Here is an 11,905-nt window from a genome sequence, read left to right as displayed (position 1 = left end):
TATTGTGCACATTTGTTTTTGTCATGGAATATCTTGGTTTCTCCATCTATGTTAATTGAGAGTTTTGCTGGATATAGTAGTGTGGGTTTGTGTTTGTGTTCTTTTAGGGTCTGTATGACATCTGCCCAGGATCTTCTGGCTTTCTTAGTTTGTGGTGAGAAGTTTGGTGTAATTCTGATAGGTCTGCTTTTATATGTTACTTGACCTTTTTCCCTTACTGCTTTTAGTATTCTTTCTTTGTTTTTTTGGAATTTAGTGTTTTGATTATTATGTGACAGAAGGTGTTTCTTTTGTGGTCCAGTCTATTTGGAGTTCTGTAGGCTTCTCGTATGTTCATAAGCATCTCTTTCTTTAATTTAGGGAAGTTTTCCTCTATAATTTTGTTGAAGACATTTACTGGCCCTTTAAGTTGGGAATCTGCACTCTCTACTATACCTATTATCCTTCTCGGTTTGATCTCATTGTGTCCTGGATTTTCTGTATGTTTTGGGTTAGGAGTCATTTTCTTTGACTGTTGCATCTATGTTTTCTATGGTATCTTCTGTACCTGAGATTCTCTCTTAGTTCTCTTGTATTCTGTTGATGATGCTTGCATCTATGATTCTTGATCTCTTTCTTAGGTTTTCTGTCTCCAGTTTGTCTCCCTTTGTGATTTATTTATTGTTTCCATTTTCATTTTTACATACTGGATGATTTTTTTCAATTCCTTCACCTATTGGCTTGTGTTTTCCTGTTCTTTATCAGATGTTTGTGTTTCCACTTTAAGGGCTTCTATTTGTTTACCTGTGTTCTCCTGTATTTCTTTAAGGGCGTTACTTAGGTCCTTTCTAAATTTCTCTATCATCATCATGAGATGTGATTTTAAATCCAAATCTAGCTTTTCCAGTGTGATGGGGTATCAGGACTTGCTGTCTTGAGAGAACTGGGTTCTGATGATGCCAAGCCTTGGTTCTGTTGCTTATGTTCTTATGCTTGCCTTTTGCCATCTGGTTATCTCTAGTGTTATCTGTCCTTGCTCTCTGCAGCCTGCCCCTCCTGTGTTCCTGGTTATGTCAGAAATCCTCAGAGTCCAGCTGTCTCTGTGATCCTATATACACATTGGATGGATGGTGCAAAACTCCAATGAGGAGACTCCAACCATTTATATTCATAGGTACCTAAACCGTCATTTGGTGGCTAGCACAAGCTTCAGTGATCAGGCTCCATCCATCACCTTTTTTCTTAGTCTTTTTATACCCTCTAAGACAATGTTCTCTATATAAGAAAACAATTACTGTACAGTAACAAGTTACAAATTCTCCAAAAAGAATCATCACAAAACATAATCTTTAGAAACAGATTAAAATCAATACATAGAAGAATATTACACCAGGATTATATATTTTTGTTTTGAAACTCATACCTAACTAAACATTTTCCATCTATCTTTCTCTCCATAAGTTCATTGTAACCCCAAAACAATAATTCTATGGTGATTAACAAAGTTTAAGTAAGCCAGTCTGTAGTAGCAAGTTTGTTTCCTATGGTAAATGCAACCATTTTTATTTATCAAGGAACAGATTGTCATATGTCTTAGGTCTTATTTTCTTGTTTAGTTAACTGGTTAATTATCCACTCTCTATTCTTATAATCAGAATAGAATTATTTACTCTTTATTCACGACCCCATCTTTTCATAGTGCACACTGAAAACTGTGGTCATATTCCTATAACACAAGATCCAGGAACTCAGACCCAATGAAGAGTAGATGGTTTCTTTGATCATTAACTTGTACCAAGCCTATTTTTTCTCTTCAAATTGCATTTACATGTTTGGAGCTTATGAAATCTCAATGTACTCCTATGGAATACTAACTATTCTACATGTGAGGGAACACCTTCTATTCTTAATTCTAACATTATTATATCTTTCTGGTAAAACAACTTGTATCATTCACCTTCTTACACTTCCTGTCAGCTACCCCAACCTCCCAAAACTATTAACATTAAATCAGAATTTATGTAAAATCATTAATTAATTCACACTCAACTGCAAGAAAATTACCCAATAGAATGGGTTATCATGAAGGAAGTAATCATACCAAGCTATAGGCAGTGAGGATCTTCCCATGCCTTATTATACCAAGCCAAATATATGAGGAATATATCATTGACAAACATGAGCAGGCATATTAATAACAAGAAACAGTCCTGGTATGAAGCCTCTGGGTTTGTCCCTCTCCAAGGAATATCCATCACAGTTGTGGAAAATAGTGGGGTTTCTCCAGTATGTTCACCTGTCCATGCAGCAACTCCTGCATCGTGTCCACCAAAGTGTTCTGTGAATATGTTATATCCATTTTGTTTATAACGTATCTTAGCTCAAATATTTCTGTTTAGTTATTTTTTGGATGATCCATTAGTGGGGGTAGAGTACTGAAGTGCTTGAGTGTCAATATGTAATTTAAGTTATACTATTTTTCTTTTATAAAAGTACGTACCTTTGTCCTTGAATCATAGACAATAATAATTGAAATGTCATCTTTTTGGTTATTTTTTTCTTGATGAATATGTAGTGTCTTTATACCTATGTCTTCTGATTGGTTTTCTTTTGAAGCCTGTTTTGTTAGATATTAAAATGGCAGTTTAGTCCCTGGTAGCTCTGGGGTGTCTGAATGGTTAATATTGTTGTTCTTCCTATGGAGCAACCCTTGGCTCCAGATGCATATGTAGCAGAGGATGGCCTTGACGGGTATCAATGGGAGAAGAGGCCTTTGGTCCTGTGAAGACTCGGTGCCCCAGTGTAGGGTAATGCCAGGGTAGGGAAGCAGGAGGGAATAAATAGGTCAGGGAGTACACGTATGGAAACATAGGAAGAGAGGATGAGATAGGAGGTTTCCAGAGGTGAAACCAGGAAAGGGGATTACATTTGAAATGTAAATATAGAAAGTATCCAATAAAAACAATTAAAAAAAAAAGAAAAGAAAATGGCTTTACAATCTTGTTTCATTGCCTTGGAATATCTTTTTCCAATCTTTTACCCTGAGGTAATGTCTCTTTGTATTGTTAAGGTTGTACCAGAAGGATGGATCTTGTTTTCTAATTTTTTTTCGTTACACTAAAGAATTGAGTTCATTAATATTGAAAAATAGAATGTCCTGTGAGACTATGTATATATGGTGTATTAATGATTGTAGTTATCTTCTTTAGATTGGAGTTTTCCTTTTAGCACCTTCTGTAGGGTGGGATTATAAATATATTATCTTTAATTTGGTTATTCATGAAATATCTTGTTTTTGCCAACTCTGGGGATTGAAATTTTGCTAAATCTTGACTGGAAACTGTGATTACTTAGAGTGTGCAGCATTACAACACATCTGTCTAGGCTACTCTGGATTTTATAGTCTCCATTGAGAAGTTGGTTATAATAGGTCTGCTTTTATATGCTATTTGGACCTTGCAACTTTTAACACTATTTATTCTGTATCTTAGTGTTTTGATTATTATATGTTGAAGGGAATTTCTTTTCTCATCTAACTTATTTTGTGTTCTGTATGCTTCTTGTATCTTTACCGACATTTCCTTGGGTTAGGAAACTTTCCTTCCATGACTATTGAAAATGTTTTCTAGGTTTGGACCTGGGTTCCTTTTTGCCCTCTATTCCTATTATTCTTTGGTTTGGCCTTTTCATAGTTCCCCCTTTGTGTGTGTGTGTGTGTGTGTGTGTGTGTGTGTGTGTGTGTGTATTTTGTATGTGTGTGTTTGTGCTTACATTTAACATTTCTTTCTTTACACACATATATGGACTTTATCTATTCTTCAGTGCCTAAGATTCTATCTGCAATGTTTTGGTGGAGGTAGCCTCTGTAGTTCCTCACTTTGATCCCCTAAACTTGATTTTCATAATTTCTTACTTTATATTTTCTTTATTAATTCTACTTTCCTTTTCAGATCTTGAAGAGCTTAACTAATTTCATCCCACTGTTTGTTTGTGTTTTCCTGGCTTTCTTTAAGGGCTTTATTTATTTTTCTCCTTAGAATTTCAATCATCTTCATTCAGGCTGCTGTAATATCTTTTGCTATGCTTCAATAATTTTCAATTATTTAGGGCATGTTATGGTAGGTTTGCTGGGCTTTAGGTGATACTCACTGCTCTGGCTGTTGCTGATCGTGTTTTCATGTTTGCTATGCCCATATAGGATCACAGAGTCCTCACAGACCACCAGAGACCAGCAGGAGTCCAACTTGCATGCAAAAGCAGAGTCTATTAAATCTCAAGCTCAGACCCTTTAAATTCTCTAATGCAGTGGATGGATGTGGAAGGTCCAGAGCTAGTAAAACTTGGTCTTTTTATCATGTTTTCAGCAAGGTAAGGGGTTTTCCAACTTGGCAGTTACATGATTGGTTAACATTTAAGAAATTACAGCTTGGAACACTTTTATTGGCTACAAATGTTTTTATCTAATTATGTATAATTGTGGCTAACTTGAGCAAAGTACTTTGAGGCATCTGGAACATTAGGTGTTTTCTTCTTAAGAGCTGATTGGATGTCACTGAGAGTGAAGTAGCTGTTATTAGGAAAGTTGTGGCTGTTGCTAGGGGGTGTATTGATTCCTGAAAGAAGTTGTGTGTGTGTGTGTGTGTGTGTGTGTGTGTGTGTGTGTGTTTGCTCCTTAGCTTAGCCCGTGGACAAGTTCAACATGAGTTGGAGTTTGGATAGAAATTTGAGCTTGCAATATTAGACTGGGCCCTTCAGTCCTGGCATCTAGGCATCTGGAATTGGGATGACTATAAGTCATATTTTGATATCTGGTCTTATCTTTTTTAGATGAATGTTTTGTCCCTTGGATTCTATTTCCTTTCTGGATCATATGATTATAATTGTTGTATGTTGCCTGATAGAAACTTCTCAGAGACCTTGGTTGGGTTCCAGGTAAAGTGTGTTTCAGTGTATTGGGAGCTGACTTAGGAATGCCATAGACTAAAGGTCTGAAGAGGTTCATAAGGGAATAGAGAACAGAGTTTTCTACCAGGGACTGGTTATTTATTCTCTTTGGAATAAGAATGAGATTGGAATGTCACTGTAGAAGATCTGCTACAGAGCCGAAGACAGCAGGATTGGATCTGTAATGATGGAAGAAGAGGGGACGATCTGTAGTCAGTCTACTTGATTCCCTGGTAAGAGTGGCTTGTGGGTTAGCAGGAAGTTCTGGCTTGATTTGGGGGCTGGGATGAATCAAGGAATTCTTAGGAGGGCAAGTCTTTAGGATCCACAGGAGATGTGGGTGGGTGAGGGGATGGAAAGCTGAAGCAAGTATTCTGTTGCATAACTAAAGATTGGACTTAGAGATTGGATTTGGAGGAAAGGGGGAAGTAATGGACATCTTCAGTTAGCTTACTTATTTCCCTGATCTGTTTCCCAGAGAATTTGTGTTGGTGTTTCAAGCTGAGATAACGGGCTGAGTTGGAGAAGAAAGGATGGAGGAGAGAATCTTTGTGGTTCACTGGGGATGGGGTCAGAAGAGAAAGAATATATTTGTTGTTAAGATAATGATGGAGGTCTCTTCTCTGAGAAGTCCACATGCATGTTCTGGGGTTTATCTTCTGAGGACTTCTCTTTCTCTTAACCTTCTTATGAGAAGGTTAATACTAAAGTGTCACCAGTAAAACCCAGTTTTGATTAATACTGACTAGAAAAAATCCTCACTGTGTAGAAGCTAGGGATCCTGGATTTGTCTAAGTCCCTGTTTCTGAAAGATTTGGGGAGTGTCTCAAGAAGCTGCTGAAGGTGACAATGTGAGAATATGTCTGTGCCAATCAGTGTTAAAAGATCATATTGGTTTATGAGGTGATGTCTTCAAAAAGTCTTGTAGAATGTATTAAATGTAAATTATGAAATTTCTTTAGTTTTATTTAGGTGGAGATGAGGGTGTTCTTTTCAACTATTAATGTCAGCTTGTAAGAGGGTTTTTGAGTTTGGAGCTGAGGATATTTAAATTACAGGAATAAATCAGATTTTTGATTAATACCAATGAAAACAAAATAAAGTGGCTATTATGAAAAATGTAAGAAGCCTAGAATCAAATTTGGGAAGGCAAATCAAGACAATATGAGAAATGCCTAGGGTAGGGGGTTTTTAAAAGCAAGAGAAGGGGGGAGGGAAAAAAGCAAGAGAAAATCTAGGAAAGAGTAAGTATTCTGAAAGACAAGGAATATGGCATTTCGAGAATGTGGTGGTCTATCCCAGGATCATAATCAAGCAGCACACACAATCAAAATAGAGAAGTTTTCCTTCTAAAAGCTGAGACCTCATAGGAAATATCAAGGTAAATAGCTTCACACAAGGGGCAGTGGGGAAATAGACAAGATGAATGCAGAATGAGAAAAAAATGCAGCTTGAGAAGTAGAGAGAGCAATTAGGAACTATTCTTGTAAGGATCTGGGGGTAGCATCTGTCTGAAGAGACATCGCTCCTTACAGCCATTCGTGGTAGAACATGCTTGGTAGAAAGAAGGTGGGAGACAGTTTGTTCAGTTAAGCAAAGGAGGCCAATGAGATCATGGATCAAAGAGATGGCTCAGTGTGTAAATGTGTTTGCTGTCAATCTGGTACTCAGTCCATACCTAGAATTCTCCTGGTATACAGAGATAATTATAAGTTGCTCTCTTAAGTTCCACATGCATCGCCTAGTATACACATGCACACATATTTATACATATATCCACAATAGATTTACAGATATAACTATTTTTAAATATAAAAAGTCTGAGAGGGTGGGTCATTAGAACTTTGGTTGATAAAAGCCTGTTTCTTAATAAGAGCAGATGGGATATAGATAGATGCAGATGTAGAGAGATGTCAATGTTTGTGGAGAAGATATCATCACAATCTGAGACAAGAAGATAGCAATCTTTGCTATCTATTTTCAATGGTTTTGTTTCTCTATGTTGTATTTAGAAAGCATGTGACTATAAGTTTGCTCAAAGAGATTTTGGGGTGTACACAAATCAGATATGTCATACCACATAGGTACCATCCAAACCACTTTTTATATGCATAAATGAGATGCTTATGGCTTTATAATTTTGTCATTTAAAAAAATCACATTCAGCTAGGTTGGTGGGGTGGCACATGCCTTTAATCTCAGCACTCAGGCAGGAGAGGCAGGCTGATCTCTTGAGTTTGAGGCTAGTCTGATATACTGAGTGATGACCAGAACACCCAGAGCCAAATAGAGAATCTTATCTCCGAACAAACAACAGAAATTTAACAACAATAATGATGCACATCTATTATTTTCTGGATACACCCCCCCCTTTTATTTGTTTTACATGACAGTATTTTCCAAAGCCATTCCATAACTTAAGTATCCAAGTAAAAATATTCCAAACCTCCATGTCAGCTGCAGCGTATTGATTATCTTCTGATCTAGTTCTGACTTTGCCTTGAGACTTCAGCCATAAAAGATTTAAAAGATTCTGCCCTTCACTAAAAGCTATCATCTGTAATCCTTGCACTCACCTCTTTCAGAATCCAGATGACTGAATGTGACATTCAGTCACCTTTATAAGCTCCCAAATCAAAGTTTCCAATATCAACAACTTGCCTCTCTCATCACTCTTGCTTCTCAACTCCAAATTTATTGGCCATTCTTTACCGCCCCTTGCCACTTCCTGTCTGCAGGGTTCCTGTGGCCAGAGCAGCAGGCAGGCTTTGTGTGTCAAACAGCTTTAAAACTTCCACAAATTTCATGCAGGAAATGGGAAAACATTAGAGTGGTGCATGTCAAACATCATCCCATGTTGACAGTAAATCGCTTCGCTGACGCTCAGTTTTTCTGACACCACTAGCAGCTGGCAGGGTTGTCTGTGTGTGTGCGTGTGCGTTTCAAAGTAATTTCTTAAGCCTTCACAAAATATGGCTGTCTTTTGCTCCATTCTTCTTTTTTTAACCTTTTACAAATAGCCAAAGTAATGTATGGATGTGCGATTTTGCTGTCCTTCCCTCTCAAACACAAGCTATAAAAGTTGATTTACACTAACAAGCTAAAAGCTCTGAGTGCTTCTAGACTGATGCATTCCAGGAGGGAGGGCCATTCTCAGAGCTTGATGGTAAAAAGCATTCTACAATAGACCACACAAAAATCCAAAGCCCAAAGCTGCCATTCACAGTACTATTCAGCAGTCATCAAAAGGGAGGAACAATCCAGCTTAACGTTGGTCACGATAGAGACTGTCTTGTTTGCTTTTCACTCAAGCTACTTCACTGGCACAATCATTGCTCTCCTTTAAAGCCCCTCCACTTGCTCTGTTCAGTAATTAGGGATCACAGTTATAATAGAATCAAAGCATTACTATTAATAAAGGACAAAACATGGTTTTTGAGAGAAATCATCCCGGGTACATTCATGGAAACAAAGTGTGGTACATTAATGACTGAGCCACTACCAAGATAGAGTCATGTGGAGGACCAAACAGTTCACATCAACAAATAAGATGTTTCATTTTGGCATTTGGACCTACCTCCCTCAAACCAGACAAAACCAGAATTCAAGACTGTTACCATAACGACCATTGTCTTCGTCAAAAAATAGTATGTAGTTATAATTTAAATTTATATCCTATACATCAAGAGAAGAAGTTCACAATTAAAGTCTATAAATTCTGACTGAATAAAATTTGCTATTTTGTTTTATTAATACTCGTAAGTATTTTTTGCATTCATTTATGACTGTATGTGTAGAAATGGGTACAGATCACACCTGAGTGATGTTTAGTTTTCTATTGCCCTTTTAACAGTTGCCTACTGTTCTGTTCTTCTGCTGAAGAATGGATATAAGGTAATTTTAGATTTTAATTTCACCAAAAAACTTAAGTCTAGGTAAGCCACAGGTCCATTAACTTTAATAGAAGGAGACAGAGATCAGCTCTGAGTAAACTTTGTGCTAAAGGATTTGTCTTTCATTTATTCACCTCTTCTTGAAGATAAGAAAGATTTTCTTAACCAGTTAATTGAAACTCTCGAGCTGAATTTCATGGCAAACAACATCAAATTTTTCCATTACCCAGCCACTTCTCATCAGGGCATAGTGAAGACATTCTAAATATGGATAAAATTATGATGTAGCTGTACTTCACCATTATGAGTTAGTAAAGGCTTGTTAGAATGAACCATGAGGGCTGAGCCTCTGCCAAAACTGGTAACACTCAAATTCTAATCCCCGTAGACCTCCTCAGCCTTCTAATGAAGGAGGGCAATGCCACATTTTATCACTTCCTTGTCATTGATGATATTAGCAGACTTGGAAGCTAGGATCACAAATTTTTCTGTTTCAGAAATGAAGGCCCCATAAGGCTCCAATCCTCTCCTAGAGACTTTTGACTGTCAATGGTAGCTGGAATATGGGTGTCTCTATCTTCGGTGATGTTGCCAGGAGGAAGGTGCCCTTGTTCCAGTAAATAATCTCTCATCACTGTAATTAAATTCAGTGGACTACACACAAGATAAGGAGGAAAGAGAGGGTATTTGTTGGGAAGCAGCAGGGCTTCAGTGTCAGGGGTGCATGGATAGGAGGATGGAAGAAGGCAATGGGAGGGGGAAACTGGTTTCAGGCCATTCATGTGTCCAGGAATTACAGTATTGGCTCAACTGAAACAGGACTATAGGAGCATTTCTAGTGTTTCCATAAAGGCCAAGACTCCTCAGAAATTTGAGAAATATGTATCCATCTGCCAAAGTAAGTCATTTACCCTGCTTCTGGCAGAAAATATATCTCGTTCTCCATTGGCATATATCTTTGGTTTCATATCGCATGTTTCCCTCCAGAATCCTTCAGTACCTATTCTCAGGTACTTGTTATACACCCGAAAGCCCATGCTATTATCCTAGACCTTCTCTCCTGCCAATTCCTCTCCCACTACTCCCCCACTATGCTAGGTCTCCCCAGGCTGCTGAGGTTCACAGGCTTCCCTCTTCCCAGATACCCATTAGTCTAGTGTGATCTGTGTTTGTCCATGTCCGCCATTCTCAACTATTCTTTCTCTTGCTGTTCTTTGCTAGCTCTGACTATATCAAATCTGCTGCTTTTTTCTGTCTCTGCTGGATACTTTCAGATATCTGCAGCTTCTCTCTCTCTCTCTCTCTCTCTCTCTCTCTCTCTGTGTGTGTGTGTGTGTGTGTGTGTGTGTGTGTCTGTCTCTTTCTCTGTATCTCTCTTTTTCTCTTTCAGTCACCAACAACAAAAGCTTCCAACTACATCAAAAAGTGGCTATTTTGGTGGTTTCTTTACTATGCCCTCACAAAGATGACAATAATTCATCACATGCATTTATGAATGTCGAGAAATTTTGTAAAAACAATTTGTTTAATGGAAACTAAGTATCTTCTCTTGACAAACCATGCTTCTGAATGAATGGTATGTCTGGTGCTGCTAGAAATGTGCCCTACTTGAAATATGGTTGTGTTTCAGCACAAGCACCTATACATCTTGGGCTAAAATTTATGATTAAAAAGTGTAGTCAGTTTGAACACTTACCATCTGAATGCTAGATGAATTAAAATAGAAAACATAAACAAACAACAACAAACACCTAGGATATGGATCCATTAAATACAATTAAATTTTTGTTATGAATATTTTAAAACATAGATAAAACCAGATAAAATAATAAGTAGTATTTCTATGTGACCACAAAATGTGTTTCTGTGCATAAAGTCTCAATGACATTAATAATTTTCAAATTCTGGTAAGTCCTATTTCTTCTAGATACTACTTTCCATCAAGTATTATTTTAAAGGAAATTCTAAGAATTGTATATGTTCATCTATAATCACTTCCATCCTTAACTGTTTAACCCATCAGGAATTCCATGGTATAGTTTTCATAGTAGACACAATTCCATAGTTGGCTCATTTGTTCACCGGTTTTGAAAATTTCACAAACACATTGTTCTTTCTAGAAGATAAAATACAGCTCTTCAAGGCTGTTAGAACCAGGACCTTTTCATTTATGCTTTATTGTGTGAAAAAGCAAACTACAGCAGTGATGGATTTGTGAAAGGAGGAAATGACCGGTCTTTTTATCTTTTGACCTAGAAGAGATTGAAGCATTCAAGATACTTTATAAATTCTGAAAATACTTCTAAGATCCTAGGCTTATCTGGCTCTTGTGTCTCGATCACAATCACAAACATGCAAGTTCACATGGTTAGTAGATAGGGGAGGCAAGATGCAAGCCAGGAATCTGCAAGGCTAGAATCTGCAAGGCATCTTTCTGACCACAGTTCTTCACTGGTGAGCTTCCTCAACTACCATTCAGTGCTTTGTATAAGTGCTTTAGGGGAAGATCCCCCACTGTCCTCATGATTTCCACTTATCTATCCTCTAAACATTTCTGCCTGATTGGATGGATTTTCTATTATAATAAAGAATGAAAAGCACATAGAAAGACATATATTTTGAAACACAGTAAACCTCTAGTATTTTTCATTTAAATATAATATAGTTGTTTTCAGATATAGAGAGTTGGGATTCTACAAATGCCCCCTACACTATAGGCCTTTTTCAGACTTCTCCATGTTCACAACTAGAAGTGTGTTTGGACCGATAATGGCCTTTGAAGGTCATAAATTAGAACACTCATCAGTAGTTGTTTGATGCATAACAGAGAAGTCAAGGCCATACGCCAGGCTGAGTGTACTTTTATTCTATGGGTAAAAGGAAAAGTTAATCATAGCTTAGATTGAATGTTAATGCTGCACTTCGCATACTACCTTGCCGTTTGCTGTAGGAGTAAAGCACAGTATTAAGAAAGCTTACGAGGTATTCGATTATGGAAGGTAAAGGACTCTGTATTTAATATATTAGCTCTTTCTGATCGCTTTATTGTATCATTTTAAGGATGTAACAAGGGACAAGGAAAAGAATAT

This window comes from Rattus norvegicus, chromosome 6 (assembly GCF_036323735.1).
Source record: "Rattus norvegicus strain BN/NHsdMcwi chromosome 6, GRCr8, whole genome shotgun sequence".
NCBI classification, from domain to species: Eukaryota; Metazoa; Chordata; class Mammalia; order Rodentia; family Muridae; genus Rattus; species Rattus norvegicus.
The sequence above is the reverse complement of the archived record's forward strand: the minus strand, read 5'-3'. Positions refer to the sequence as shown.